A 16,237-nucleotide genomic window follows, 5' to 3' on the forward strand; every position below is an offset into this window, starting at 1 on the left:
TTGAGAAAATCAACAAGATAGATAAACCTGTAGCCAGACTATCCAGAGGACGCAGAGAGTGTATCCAAATTAATAAAATCAGAAATGAAAAGGAAGACATAACAACAAACTGAAGAAATTTAAAAAAAAATAACCAGTTCTTACTATAAAATACTTTATTCAACAAATCTGGGAAAATCTAGATGAAATGGACGATGTTCATAGACAGATTACAAGTCCTAAAGTTAAATCAGTATCAGTTAAACCATTTAAATAGTACTTTAACTCCTAAGGAAATAGAAGCAGTTATTAAAAGTCTCTCAACCAAAACATCCCCAGGACCTGATGGATTTAGTGTAGAATTCTGTGAGACCTTCAACGAAGACCTAATACTGATATTTCTCAAACTACTTCACAAAATAGAAAGGGAAGGAACACTAATTAATGCATTCTATGTAGCCACAGTTACACTAATATTAAAGCCAAACATAGACTCAACAACAACAACAACAACAACAACAACAGCAACAACAACAACTTCAGACCAATTTCTGTCAAGAATATTGATGCAAAAGTACTCAATAAAAGTCTTGCAACCCAAATCCAAGAACACATCAGAATGATTATTAATTAATTAATGATTAATGATCAGGTAGGTTTCAGCCCAGGGATGCACCAATAGTTCAATGTACAAAAGTCCATCAACATAATCCATTACATAAACAAAACTAAAAGAAAAAAACCACATGATGATCTCATTGGACACTGAAAAAATTCTTTGACAAAATACAACACCCCTTCATGATAAAAGTATTGGAGCAAATAAGAATTCAAGGTCAATACCTAAATATAATAAAAACAATATACAGCAGGCCAATAGCCAACATCAAACTAAATGGAGAGAATCTTGAAGTAATCCCTCTAAAACCAGGGACAAGGCAATGCTGCCCATTTTCCCCCTAAATATTCAATATAGTACTTGAAGTTCTAGCCAGAGTAATTAGGCAACCAAAGATCAAAGGGTTACAAATTGAAAAGGAGAAAGTCAAGATATCACTCTTTGCAGATGATATGATAGTATGTATAAGTTACCAAATATCCATGAGAGAACTCCTACAGCTGACATACTACTTGAGCAAAGTAGCTGGATACAGAACCAACTCAAACAAATCAGTAGCCTTCCTCTACTCAAAGAATAAATGGGCTAAGAAAGAAGTTAGGGAAAGGACACCCTTTACAATGGTCACAAATAATATGAAATATCCTGGTATGACCCAAACCAAGCAAGTGAAAGATCCGTATGACAAGAACTTCAAGTCTCTGAAGAAAGAATTTCCTGAAATTGCTTCTCAACTTTTCTTTTTCAGAGAAACTCACTAACCCCAAAGCTGGCTATTTGGCTCTGCCCGTTGGTCAGGTCAGTGGTGCCTGACATCCTCAAGGCTTTACCCCTCAATGTGAAGTTATAGAAACACACAGCCTGACTTAGCTTTAAGTGGATATTACAAATTCTAAATCATGTTTTCATGCTTATAGCTCATAGGGCATCTCTCTAAGTCTGAAAATATAATTTTCTTACTGAAAATGTGATAGGATACAACTTGTATCTAAATTCCCAATCCATCACTGTCGGCATTTCTATTCACTAATATGGCATTGTTTTAAAAATGTATTGAAGCCAGAGAATAAGACAGTATTTCCCTTGTGGAAATACTAGTTTAAATAACAAAGCAGTCAAAATCCTGAGTGAATTCAGTAGGCCAGAGGATGGACTGTGCTCTATTACAGTAGTATTCACAGAGCCAGTTGGCATGCTGCAAGACAGAGGGAGACCTAGTCCAAGCAGTGCCCAGCCATAGCAAACAAAGTTCTCTGGTATGGAAAACACAGCCATGTGACTGCAAATGTCCTACAGGCTCTGTGGAATAACTGGCAGTTTATATAATGTAATGCTTTTTGAGCCATTTCCGGACTCGATAATGATACTTTTTTCAGGACAGACTAAAAATAAAAAGCCCACTCCTGGCAAAATGCTTCAGTATGTTCTACTTTTCTATATAAAATTTTGTCCTTGCTTGTCCTAAATCACAACTGTGACTCTTGAGCAAACCCTAGTCAAAGCTACTTGGGAATAAAATGCTACAAATGTTAACATCACAAGCAGGTCCATGGATTTTTGTTTCATAATTTGCAACCATCAACAATGTTTAAGTTAGTCAGAATTAAGGTCAGATGAATTCAACCTTCGTTTTCTACCCTCCTCTACCTTCTCCTATCATGGTTGAATAGATTAAAATAGTAGGAATACACACTGTACTGTGCTCACTAAATATTGTGCATTGTACTGAAATTCTTTAGCAAAAAAATCCTGAACAACAACAAAAAAGGGATACACAAGAAAGCAATTATAACATGGAAAAATTACATGCTCAATACCAAATCTGATGAGTTTCAATGTGGTGAGCAGAGTTTTGTGAAGAAAGGGGAAGCAATAGAGAATGCAGGAATTTAACTGTGATATACTCACAAAACATGAGATGTTGATGTGCCAATCCTCAGTAATGTCAATTTTTTTCTTTACAGTATTTATTGCTGTATTTTTTATTTTTCTTAACATTTCCAGTATTTTACTTTATAAGTTGAATGGTCCTGACAATGAGTTGATTTGACATTAAGGATTTGTTTCATGTTTTAATGTGTATATTGCCTGCATGGACATGTGTTTGTATGCACTTGAATATATGTACGTGTGGAGGTTCAAATGTGTTGTTAAATTTTATTGTAGCTATTGATCTGGAGTCTCTCAATTGAACTCAGAGATTGCTGCCCAGTGTGTACTTAGGGAACTCCTGTCAGTATCAGTACAGTGCTTGGATTACAGGGTTGTACAACACCTGCTCAGCTTTTCCAAAATTCTAGAGATCTGAACTCCTGTTCTAACACTTGCAGGGCAAGAACTTTATCAAATGACGTATCTTCCTGGCCTAGTGAAGGGTTCCTTCAGGTCCTCTCCATGCAAGGTTTTTTTGTTTTAGATGGCAAAATAGTTTAAAAATCTCCTACCAGGCACTTCCCCCAAGATAGAAGAAAGGGTATTTCCTACAACAACTTTAGCCTTGTCTCATGTGGTGTAAGTCAGGGGTTTGGACTAGAAAGAGCAGAATGAAAAACAAAAATATGCCTTGGTGCTTAAGCTTAGTATAGGAATCCAGACATAGTAGTTAAAGTACAGTGGGAATAACTATGTCACCATTTACTTCCTAAGAACTGTAAAATTTGTTCAGAAGGAAATCTGCCTTTTTGATTTGTTTGAGTGCATGTATGTACTCACATGTGTACTTTGAGATCAGTGGTCACCATTAGGTGTTCGTCTGAATTGCTTCCCAGTTTAGTTTTTGAGATGGTGTCTCTCATTGAGCCTGGAGCTTGCTACCTTCACTAACCCCATGGCTGTCTAGTCTTGGACTTAGGTGTGAATATCTTTTTTTTAAAGGAAATTTGAATTTAAGGGTAAAAACTGTGTACATATAGAGGAAAGATGAAGATGGCTTTTTATATACAGGAAGTATATTTGTCATAAAGACTGTCACTATAATATACTGATTCTAGCTCTTTATCAAGTTTACAACTGCATCAGATGAACCCATTCCATAAACTGCACTTGGAAGACTTGAGCACACTGGCGCTCTACTTTGTTTAATTTTTTTTACTCCATTTTTCTTCTAATTTATCTCTTCATTGATAGACCCTTAGTGCTCATTCAGATCTCTGATATCTTCCAACCTTTTGGGAGAGCATGCAGAAAGCTGGGAAAATGCATTTCATCCCTGTACTAGAGAGAAAGAATCGTTCATGAAAATGAGGTAGGGGGCACATTTTCTTTATGGAATGCCAAATGATTCCTTTCCATCTCAAAATGACCACTCACTGTTGTGGGTTGCCCTGGTTCTGTTTGTATTTTGATGTTAATTCTGCTTGCTTAAGAGGGCTTGCCCCAGGGTGTATCACATACTCAGGTGATCTTACGGAAACTTTTCTCAGTTCTCACTGGTCAAATAAAAGTGAGATCTGATGATTGGGAAGGGTAAATAAAAGGTATCATGGGAGGACTCATATAGACAGCTGAGAGGAGGTGGAAGTGAGATGGAACAGAACCACATGGCTTGGAGAAGCTGCAAGTAGCAACAGGTCTTGTAGCTGGGGAATCAATTAGTATAATGATAGATCTGCCCAATCAAGGCATATACCATAAATACCACAATTGAGTTGTATGTTTTTGTACGGGCTTAATGGTATAAGAAATTACCACAACAATCCACATCTGAGCTGCTCTCATTAACATTCCCTTCTCTTATTATGACAGCATACACTAGATACTGAATTCAGACAATGAGCCACTGTAAAACGTGGCTGGGGTCACCACTGAATGAAGCTTCATTGTCCTGGTTTCATAAACACATTAAACCTTTGAGTATTCAAGTGACTGCTCAAAGCCATAAAGCTGGGATTAGCCCCATATCTGTACGAGATCATTAGATATCTTTATGCTTCTTGGATATCATCTTAAAATACTTAATCCAGATGCTAGATAAGTCCCTTCAAATTATCTGCTCTGAACCTGGGAACAATCTCAAAATGCTGAGAAATGAGATACACACACTTTCTTCAAGACTATTACATTATCAGCGTACACCCAAACCACACTCTGTTTTTCATTGTTGCTGCTATTGTTTGCTTGTCATTTTATTTTATTTTGTTGTTGTTGTTGTTGTTGTTGCTGTTGTTGTTGTTGTTCTGTTTTTCACCAGGAGAAGTACAGGTTCAAGGGAAAGACTTCCACAGCAAGACTCCATTCCAGCCATTTTCAGTTTGGAGAACCAGCTAGGTTGGAGCACATATGGCAGTGCTTTCAGAGTCTATGAGGGCTGTGGCAGTGTGAGAAGGGACCCCAAAGTCTCATTCCAGTGAGCTACAAACAATACCAAAAGCTTGCAATAGCTCCCATCTCTTAGCTTCTGGACATTCCACAAAGCACATAATATGAATCGCCTCGGGGACTTCTCAAATCAGCTGCAGCCCACATCCCACCTTCCCACCTTCCCCCACACCACACCACCTCTGCCATCCTCACAAACTGCACCTGGTTATGTTATATTTTCTTTTCTGTATTTGCGGCAAATTCTATGGCTGATGGAAAATTCCAATTTATTTCCAGACTCCACTAATCAACCAACTAATTTGCAAGACTACTTTTTAGGTATGCTTAACCAAATATGGGAGAACTAGGTTAAAGGTGTACAAATCAATATGTGACTACACTCAAGCCTCCACCCTTAGGACAGGAATCTGATTCCTGGCTTAGTTTGCTGCCGCAGTTTTCCAGCTTTCTCCTGTAATAGAATCAGCAAGATGCACTACAGCACTGTAAAAAAAAAAATCCATCTTCAAGATAGGTTTATGTCTATGCTGTAGGGCAGTTTCCTTTCAACTGAAGGATAGGGGAAGCTTCTGAAACATAAATATAACGTCACATGTCTGAGAAAGGTGAAACATGGTTCACTAGGGTCCTCCTCAATGTTAGTAACACACTAAACTTTTGTTAGAAGGGGAGATTCTACCTGGCAGATCTCCTTATTAGAGAGCAGCCTCTATGTCTGCATAGAGTTGCAGAGTTGCTGCCTTCCTGAGTCATCACATGCTGGCATGGGCTTCCAGTGACTCAGCTGCTTTTGAGCCATCATGCTCCTGTGTGTACCTTCAACATACTCATGCAACTAACCCCAATATATACTCATTGACTCACTATGTTCAACTTTGGTAGAAATGTCAGTTTGCTCTCCTCTTAGTTCCCTATCTGTGGTAAGTAGAAATCATGAAACAATTTATACTCCAGCTCCTATCTTGGGCTTACAGCTAGTTGTGTTTTCTTTTGAGACTTCTGGAATTGTGTGTCTGGGACATAATATGTGGCTTGTTCAGTGAGACTTACCAGATTTATTGGCCTAAAAAGATTCCTTTTGGATTCTAAAGATCATCCTAGAAGACAAAGCTCTGATATCTGATGTTGTAATAAAGTTAGTGTGCATTGTGTGAATATTGTTCTTATCTTATTCCAATGCTAATTTTTCTACTCCCATATCTGGTTACAATCTGGACATGGCATGAAAGTGCTTATTCTAAGAATCTCTTAGCTCAAGGTTGTATAAACATTACTCCAAATTCATTGTCTTCTTTGTCAATAATAGCTGACCTGTCAATAACTGAGTACAGAAAAGAATAGGCCTGGATATCAACCAGTGGGGGGGGGAGAAGAAGGAAGAGGAGGAGGAGGAGAAGGAGGAGGAGGAGGAGGAGGAGGAGGAGGAGGAGGAGGAGGAGGAGGAGGAGGAGGAGGAGGAGGAGGAGGAGGAGGAGAGAAGGAGAGGGGAAGGAAGATTCACCCAAAGGAGAGGGTTTTGGTGACACCATGAGAAAACACCTGGAGCAGAGAAAGCTAAATCAATAAAAAAATGCAATTATCTCAGAGATTTTGTCAGAGAGGTAGCCAGATTAGCCTAGAGGATTGGAAAATATTAATAAATGCTTAGAAATTGTGCTGTAAGGCCTATTACATAAATCTTATAGTCTCTGTCTCATTTATTTAAGAGCTGTCTAGGTTATAGGAAAAACACCATGTACAAATTACATTAACATCCTGAGATCCTCACCATCAGTCACTGGATGTTCAGGTGTCCATGCTGCCCTGATACTACCTTGTCTTACCTGATCTCTTTAAGGCTATCCTTCAGCGTTGCACTACTGAAATGACATCAAAAAAATTGGAAGTTTAAAAAGCAAGACATTTTGAGATGTCATCTATTCACTTATGGGTGTGATGGGAAAAGCTTGATACTCCCACAGTTCATTCTGCTTGTATGTCTTACATAGTTTGGAATGAACACTGAAGAACCCAGATTGAAAATAGATGATGCGGACATACCTCATTTTGGACCCCAGGGAGCCATGAAGAAATGAGAGAGAACTTGCTTTGTTTTTGGAGAGAGTCTCAACAGTTTATATTATGTTTATTTACCTTGCATCTTGACATCAGAATTCGATGTTTGGGAATGGGTTCTCATGCACTGTGTGCGTTCTAGCAGTTGAACTCTGATGTCGGGGTTGGTAGCAAGCACCTTTACTTCAGCATCCCACCAAACTTAATAATTATAAAATATTGGATATTTGCTCCTTCCAGAGATTTTGAGCAGCTGTAAGAGTTACATATTTAATTTAAGAGCAGAATATTTAAATTAAGAGCAGAATATTTTACCTTACAATAGACATCCTTAATGGAGGCCTCAAATGCTTCTTTATAGATCTACAATTAGCTTAGATCTTAATTGGGCAAGCTCTGAATTTGAGCAAAAGTAAAATCAAAAGTAAAGCAATGCTAACTGAGAAAGCATATATAAGTCTATGCTGGGTTTTGTGTCTATGATGAATTAAAAGTATGAATTCATATAGTATGTTTTGGAATATTCTGTATATTTGTAGGTATTTGAAAAAATATCTAAGTACATAGCAGTCCTGGTTTTCTTATGTGGCTTTAATTGTCAGCTTGATTCAGCCTAAGCCACCTGAGATTAGCCTCATCTGGATGATAGCCTAGATCAGACTGGCTGGTGAGTATGTCTGAGGGGATTGTTTTTTTAATGTTAACAGGAGAGTATATCCCACTGTAAGTGGCCCATTTCTGGGCAGGTGGTCCTGGGCTGTATAAGAAAGCCAGCTGAGCACAAACCTAGAAGCAAACCTGTAAGCATTGTTCCCAAATGCTTTCTACTTCACCCCCATTTAATAACAGACTTTGACCTGGAAGTTTGAGCTAAATAAATTTCTTCCTCCCTTAAGTGGCTTTTTGTCCAAGTGCTTCACACAGTAACAGAAAGAAAAGCAGAGCACTGCCTGATATAAAGTCAAGTATTCCATTTCCTTTCCTCTCATTTCTTATCTGCCTGGTTGTAGACATAACCCTGACACAATTGACCTTGTCTATTACAGCTTCAGGTGATCCTTACTGTCTGTATCTCCCTTAAGGCAGGGTCTCAGTAGGTGACATAAGTATATTCTATGCTTCAAATGCCAAGGCCCATGAGGAGTCTTGTGTCATGTGAAAGGAGTAAGATTTTAGATGAAGACTCCTGAGTAATCGATTTACCCTCTCTGAACCTTGTTCTCTTTGGCAAAAATGTGGCATAAGCCTTTCTCAGTAACATGGCTTCTAAGAGAATTAAATGTGATTATACATAAAGGATTTAGCCCATTTTCTGAGTCCTGTAAATAATTCTCTGCTTTCTTTTTGCCAGGCAGACAGATAAGAGTTCTGTAATCTTTAGAAATTGTTACTTTTTAATGTTGACTTCTCTTCATAAGTGAATGGGTATAGAAAATGGGGCCTATACAGAAAACAGAGTTCTATTCAGCAGTGAAAAAAAGATAAACTTACATGATTGACATTAAAATGGATCAAACTGGTAATCATCATCCTGAGTAGAAAAAATGTAGAAACAGAAAGACAAACACTACAGTCTTGATTGTGTGTGTGTGTGTGTGTGTGTGTGTGTGTGTGTGTGTGTTTGTGTTGTATAAGACATGAAACAAGGAGGTATCTAAGGACAATACTATATGAAAGAAGAATGAAGAGGACAATTGAGCCTCGATGTGCTATGTAAATATGTATCCTCACTTAAATATATGCTTATGCAGGCATGCTCTGGCACACATTTGAACATATACAAAAGGAAATTTGTAGTTGTTTATTAGCTAATTTTAAATTTGAGAAACTATCTACCCGTCCTTCACACAGACGATTCCACCTACCATTCTCCCTGTACTGTGATTTGTAGATGGTATGTGTGTGTACAGATTCTCTTTCAGGGAGAAAGCTGTCAAAAAACAAAACAAAAACAAAAACAAAAACAGAAAACCAAAGTTACATGGCACCTAGGAAAGAATTATATACAATAAAAGTCACAGATTCTTCTTACAGTTGTTAGTCTAACAAATCATGTATGTTCTGTGCTATACGACGTTGGGCCATCATTGTGTGTCTCTTGTACAGTTTGTACTTCTTTTAATTCTTTTTTCTTTTCAAAGGGGTATTTCTAAAGTGTTATATAATCATTTTACACATTTTAATAAGTTTACTCCAAAGCTTTTCTGTGCTAAGTTTTTAATTCAGTCATTTTCTAGTTTATTAAAATAATGCTGTTTTTATATGTCATGTTTTTAAAAAATATTTTCTGACTCTTCACAATGGGAACTGCAGATGCTGCACAGGACCATTACATTTTCAGACAATCCTGATAGTGGACCATGAAACTTGTCATGCCTTTATGATAGTTATGTTCCCCTTTTTAGTTGGCACTGACTAAACATGCTATTTTAGCATGGAAATATGGAGAGTGTGAAAATTAATATTGGTTGTCATCTTGACACTATCTAAAATCTCTTAGGAGACAAGCCTTGGCACATACCACTGAGGGATTTTCTAGCTAGGGTTGATGGATAGAGAAAACTCAGTTTAAATTTGTGGCACCATACCATAGACTGGGGAGCTAGACTGTCTAAATAAGAAAATACAGGCTGAGCATCAGAATTCATCAGTCTCTGTTTCCTGCCTACAGATATGGTATGAGCAGCTGCCCCACAGTCCTGCTGCCATGCCTTTCCTACTGTCTTAGTTATGGTTTTCATTGCTGTGAAAAGGTACCATGATGAAGGCAACTCTTAAAACGGAGAACATTTAATTAGGGCTGGTTTAAAGTTTCTGAGGTTCAGGCCATTATTATCAAGGCAGGAAGCACAGCAGCATCCAGGCAGGCATGGTGTTGGAAGAAATGTGAATTCTACATCTTCATCCAAAGAAAGCCAGGAGCAGACTGCTTTCATGCAGTGAGGAGGAGTGTCTCAAAGCCACCCCCATAGGAACATCAAGGCCACACCCACTCCAACAATGCTATACCTCCTAATAGTGCCACTTCCTGGGCCAAACATATTCAAATCACCATACCCACCATCTGGGACTGAGTTCCATCTCTGAGCAGAATAAACCCCTTCTTTCTTATGTTGTTTTTGTCAGGCCCCAACAATGAGAAAAATAATTGCTACAACAAGCAATAGTAGTTCAGAAGCAGTTGTCAGAGAAATATCTGTCAAAACAGACATTTGTGCCACAGAAATGTCTACCACAATCAGGGGTCATATTTGTGCATGTGTACTCACCAGGTTCTACAAACTGAGTCAGGAGTTCTTAAGATAGCCCCTCAACATGGGAACTATCATAATTGTAACACGTGGAAACTGAGACTGACAAGGGATAAAGCTTTAGCCTAGAGCTGAGAAGGTATAAATCCAAAATCATTACCTATCTTCGATTTTCCAATGGCATCACATGCATTCTTTATTCCATTACAGTCAGACACCAGAGTGTCTGATAAAACAGGCATCCTTTATGTCATGATCAGAGGTGCTGTCTATAACACTGCACATACAAAGCTTGACAGTTTTCACTTTCCCTTGGGTGTTTTCCAAATAACTATATCTTGATCAAGAAAATATGTGCTGTTATTTTATGAAGTTCCTGTTCATAAAAGACAGACGCTAAATGACTGAAAGGAACTGAGTTTCCATCCCCACCAACAAAGCTTCATGTTCCATGGCAACTTTGGATGATTGGCCTTTCATGAAAATATTCAGTTCTTGAAATGTTTGAGAAAATTAAAGGTTCTTATTTTTAAAAAATCATGGCATTTGTGTTATTTTGTAATATAATCATTAAATGAGAAGATGAAGAGATTGGCTTAGTCGGTAAAAGGACTTATTGTATAGGCATGAGGACCTGAATCCCGCACATATGTAATAAGCCGTGTATAGCTACATACTTTCTTGAAATCTGAGTGCTCTAGGGAGTAGACAAAGGAGGATCACAGGGACTCATTGGCCACCAGCCTAATTCTTGGTTCAATGACAGACTCTGTCTCAAGTGACTAAGGCAGAAAGTGTTTGAACGGAATCCTTAATGATATGTCCTTCTCTATGTTTACTGGCAAAGGATCTACACACATATCTGCCTGTACCACACAAACACACACACAAAAACACACAAAGAAATGTGCAAATACACAATGTACATCAATACACATACCAATACACACATTCCATGTGCACAAATTACATTTGCATGCATATTCTTACAGAGACATAGAAGCACATAAAATATACATACACAGGCACACAGACACACACACACACACACACACACACACACACACACACACAAAAGTGAACCTGGCCATAGGTATAGAACTTCTTTTTTATTGTTTTTTCTTCTGATAGCATTTCCGTTCCCTTTCTTAATAATAATGAAGATAAGCCATATAAATCAATAGGTATTTTATAGCTCTCATTGATAAACTTTAAGCCTGAAAAATTTTTTGGAATAAATTATAGAGCAGGAGGCAAAGAGCAAATGATAGTTGGACCAAAGCAGTCCACTTCTTTTTATTTATTTATTTTAAGAATTAGTTTTAAAGACTGTAATGTGGGGTGTGTGTGTGTGTGTGTGTGTGTGTGTGTGTGTGTGTGTCTGAGGTGCATATGTTTCTGTGTATGTCTGTGTGTCTTTGTGTGTCTGTCTCTCCTCTGCCTCTATATCTGTATCTCTCTGTCTCTCTGCATCTCTGTCTCTCTGTTTCTCTCTCGTTGTATGGGTATCTACATGTATGTGTATATTCATATATGTGTATATGTATCTATGTACAGATACCTATGGTCTTCAGAAGAGGATGTTGGATCCACTAGAGCTGAAGTTACAGGCAGCTATGAGCTACGTGGCATGCATAGTAGGACCTTAATTTGAGTCTCCTGGACGAGCAGCAAATACTCTAAAACACTCAAATATCTTTCTATTTCTACAACTTCATTTTTGTGAATCATATTTCACTGGATTATGGTCCATCCCTTCCTTGGCATCTGTTCTATAAGGCTACTTTCAATGATATGAGAGCAATGTGAATTGTCACAGAAACAGTAGCCTGCCAGATCCCACCTCCAGTATCTTCAGTGGGCAATCTCTGTCCACAGGTTGGGTATTTGTGCATGTAACTTATGCCTCCCAAAGCTCACAAAACTGCTCCATGCAACATTCCCAAATGTGTTCCTATTGCAAACTGTTTTCAAATCATCTTGGTTCCCTCTATACCTGTGGCAGGTAGTTTCAGTCCCTGCCTCCTTTTTCCAGCTGGCTCTCCAGCACATGCTCATCCCTAATCTTACACAGTTCTGTGATTCTGTCCAGGATAATAAATGCTAAGTAAATTCTTATTGCTATTTAAATATACATTATTGATTTTCAGTATGATGCATCCCCTACAACAGGGTTTAAAAACATTTTGAGTTTTTGTTTTGTTTTTCTGGAAAAGCATTTAATAACTTGCTCATTCTTCTATGGATGTCATGATATACAGCTTTCAACTTTCTTCAATAGTTTATAAATAATCACCTCTGAATCAGGACACTATGAATAACATCAGCTATTCTGTGACCCACATATTAATTTTGTCTATTGTGCAAAAAAAATGGAGAAAATTCTTGTCCTAGTTTCATTTCTCTTACTGTGATGAATACCTCTGAAATAAGAATACTTGTTTTATAATTCGGGGTTATTATCCCTGAATTGGGGAAATCAAGGCAAAAACTTAAAGATTCACACAACATATACATGTAATTCTGTTCTATCATATTAAAATGCTATAAAAAGTACCCCTAGAGGCATTGCAGGTGTGGCTGTCTATATCACATATATGTTAGTAAGTGACACAGAGGAGAGAGACTAAGTTTTACTTCAGTGTTCTCACCTGTGAACATCTGAATGATTATTCATCTTACACTCCCTGAAAAAAAAAAAAGAAACGAGGCTGAGAGGACACCCAGTCTGATGCCAGACAGGGAGCTAGCCCCAGACAGCATTGAGTCCCATGACACAGAGTCCTGGACAGGCTTCCAGTGTGGGGAGTAAGCCTAGACTAGAAGATCATAGAATATTATATATCGGCAGGATCTGGGCATGAGTGAGCCCAATGCAGACTACCTCTGCCTGCAGTCATGCAGGAAGGCCTGATGAGAAATGATCTTGTGATAACCCTCAGTCTATGAAAATGCTCCTAGAAAGGCTACTTGAAGAGGGCAGAGATACTCAAGCTGAGTTCCTGGGGCAAACTAGAGAAGAGAAAGCTATCTGGTCTCCAGAACTCATTTCTTTGCTTTTCACTTGCAAATGCAAACTAACTATCCACTTCCTATCCCCACCACAGTATGCTATAGTCTCAAACTGGAGCCAAAGGACATTTTATCTATTCAGGAAGGTGCTTCTGTCAGGTCTATAGTCACAGCAGTGAGAAACTAAGTTTGAGAGAAAACCCAAATACCAGGATGGTACCTTGACATGCAAGGCAGTTATTTTTCACAGAATGAAAGGCTTCCATAGGTTTCAAGTCACCATTTTCCCATCCACAGCCCTCTGTGTAAAAACTGAAGATATAAAAAGCTTACAGCATCTGTAAGAGGCAGGAAGGAGGTTTCACACTCTCACTAAGTGAAGTCTACTAGTATTCTTTTTGTTTTTCTTCAAGGAACTTGTGTTAGAATATATTAGTATGTTTTAACTTCCAGTAGTAGTCTAGTGCTTTCTGCCTTACTAAATTCTTTAGCCTGATGTCTATATCCCATTACCTTCCATGCTTACACATCAGGGTATATTGAGTGTATGCTTTTCAGGAAATAGCATTTCTCTCTTCAATCCTTGGCCTAGGATGCTGTGCTTCCACTCCTTTACCTGGAATCTCTACTACCTTTGTATCTGGAATATGTCATGATAACTCTAGTGAGGGACAGTAATATTAACAGTTTTTATAAACACTTCTATTCCCTAAGGAGACTGGGAGGCATAAGAAGTCAGTCACCATACATGGAAAACAGAGAGTGGGTCTGGGAAGGTAAAACTTCACCCCACTTTTGTTGTGTGGCAAACCTGATCAGCAAATTCAAACCACCACGGAATTAGCAACTATCTCAGGCACCATTCTCTACACAGTCCCAGCAGTTGTCTGTCATTAAACCTAGCTTCATAGTCATATTTGAGAATATTGATATCTTTTTTAACTTTGCTTTAAATTCATGTAGACAAGATGCATTACTTCAGCCTTATATGACACCGATGTGCCTTACAGTCCCCTAGGACCTTGTCCAATGAAATGACAAATGCTGAACTGGCATCCTGTTATCTCACAACTACCTCACCTATTAGTTCCCATTAATAATCATAATTGCCTTACCTCATTCTCTGGGTCTGGGGAAAACCCAAAGATGAGAACAAGCTCCTCTTCTCCCAGCAACAGCATCTTAAGGATCTTTAAAGAATATTTTCTTCAAAAACAATAGACCCTAGAAAACTATCCAGAATGGATATTTTTCTATATATTTCTAGTTCTATAAAACTATTTATATAGTTTTCTATATATTTTTATGGTTTTTAATTTCAGTTTTTTACATATAAAACAATTATAGTTTGACTCCAAAAGGGGAGTTTGATTATCTGAACATGAAACACGTCATATTTGTTCTGCCTATTTCAAAATAACTCATTTCAATTTAAATCACTGCCACTGATGTTGCAAAAGCAAAGCAGGCAAAACAAATACATTTGTGTCTTCAAATGAAAAACGTGCAAAGTATCAACAGTGTTTCCAAGGTTGGATTTATGAAGGATTATTTCTTTGTAGAATATTCCAGTTACTGCTTATAAATATCTAAGCATTATAAGAAAAGGGCAAGGTACAGGGTGACAGCTCAATTGGTAATATACCTTCACATGAATATTAGGACCTGAATTAGTAGAACCCACCTAGAAGAAAGGGGGCAAGATGACTTAATGGGCAAATGTACTTGCTACCAAGACTAAGGACATGAATTTGATACCTTGGAACCACAGGTTGAAGGAAGAAAATTGACTTTCATATATTGTCCTTTCACCTCCACATACATTATTTGATATGTGTACATATACACAGCAAGAAATAAAGTATTAAACAACTTAAGTGGTAAACTTAATGGCACAGGAATAAAATCTTAGCATTGAAAATGTACTGAGATGCAAATTCCTTGGTGTTCCCTTATGATCTGCCTGATTGAACTGAGACAATTTCAAAAGCATGGTGACTGACACCTTGAGGACATTATTTAATGTTGACTTGCCTCTCCAAATACATGTACATGCATACCTATACAAACATATGTGCCACACACATGAAGATGCAAACATACTGAAAATAAGTAGAACAAATATTTGCCTAATATTGATTTCTTAACTGTACGTTGGCTACTTTAGAAACATGACCTAACCTATACAACTGGATATGTTAAAAACGTGTAATTCTAGACATATTTTTATCAAATTCTGTTATCTAATTAGTGTTAACTTAAACACTAATTAACCATTTCTTCTTAGTTTATTTTGTTTTATTATAAAAATTAAAAGGTATTCATTATCTAAAAAGACAAAAAATGTTCATTTTATTTCATAATCAATTATTATGTATGTATATATTATATAATAATTTATGTAATCAATTATAGAGCTATTGTTCCTCTTTGAATAAAAAGAAAATCTATGTTTGTTTTCATTTATAACTTGAAAATAATATTAAGGTACACTTGTTGCCTTTTAGAGTCATGTTTATTATTAAGGATATTGTCTATTGTTGCTGAGATGCCATGGAATCCAGAAAGCTTAAGATGATTGAACTCAAGTTCACCCAGTATCCACATAAAGCCTGAATGACAGAATCAACTCCACAGTGACTTTATGCTTGCAACACAGATGCTATGGTGTGTGTACCACTCCACTAAGAATAAAAATATTAAAAATAATAATACTCTCATGAACTCTCTAGACTGTGGCAAAGCAAGGACTGCCTCCCCACCAATGAGTAACCTCCAGAGCCTAATACCACAGAGGTGCAACATACCAAAGGAAGCAACGTGTCTTTCCTGTTTAATAAAATCGCATCTGCATTAACAGTTTCACAGCATAGCTATTTCTGTCATTATACATATGCATGCTATGGTACTATCTTCTGAAGGATTTTTCCACATTTAAAGGAAAGAAAATTTTTAAAAAGAAAATAATTCTGTACTTAAGGGAATGGTTAAGTATCTGAAT

The 16,237-nt window shown here is 37.5% G+C and overlaps 1 protein-coding gene and 1 non-coding gene across 3 annotated transcripts in view; one reads left to right on the top strand and one right to left on the bottom strand.

Annotated features, from left to right (window-relative positions):
- Positions 1–16,237, bottom strand: part of LOC116911684 (contactin-associated protein like 5-4) — a 465,842-nt gene that overhangs the window by 309,349 nt on the left and 140,256 nt on the right. The gene's annotated exons all lie outside the window — the stretch shown is intronic.
- Positions 12,777–12,909, top strand: LOC116911831. Its single transcript, XR_004389366.1, has one exon. It is a non-coding gene; the product is annotated as a small nucleolar RNA SNORA17 (small nucleolar RNA).

This window comes from Rattus rattus, chromosome 10 (assembly GCF_011064425.1).
Source record: "Rattus rattus isolate New Zealand chromosome 10, Rrattus_CSIRO_v1, whole genome shotgun sequence".
In the NCBI taxonomy this organism is placed as follows: domain Eukaryota; kingdom Metazoa; phylum Chordata; class Mammalia; order Rodentia; family Muridae; genus Rattus; species Rattus rattus.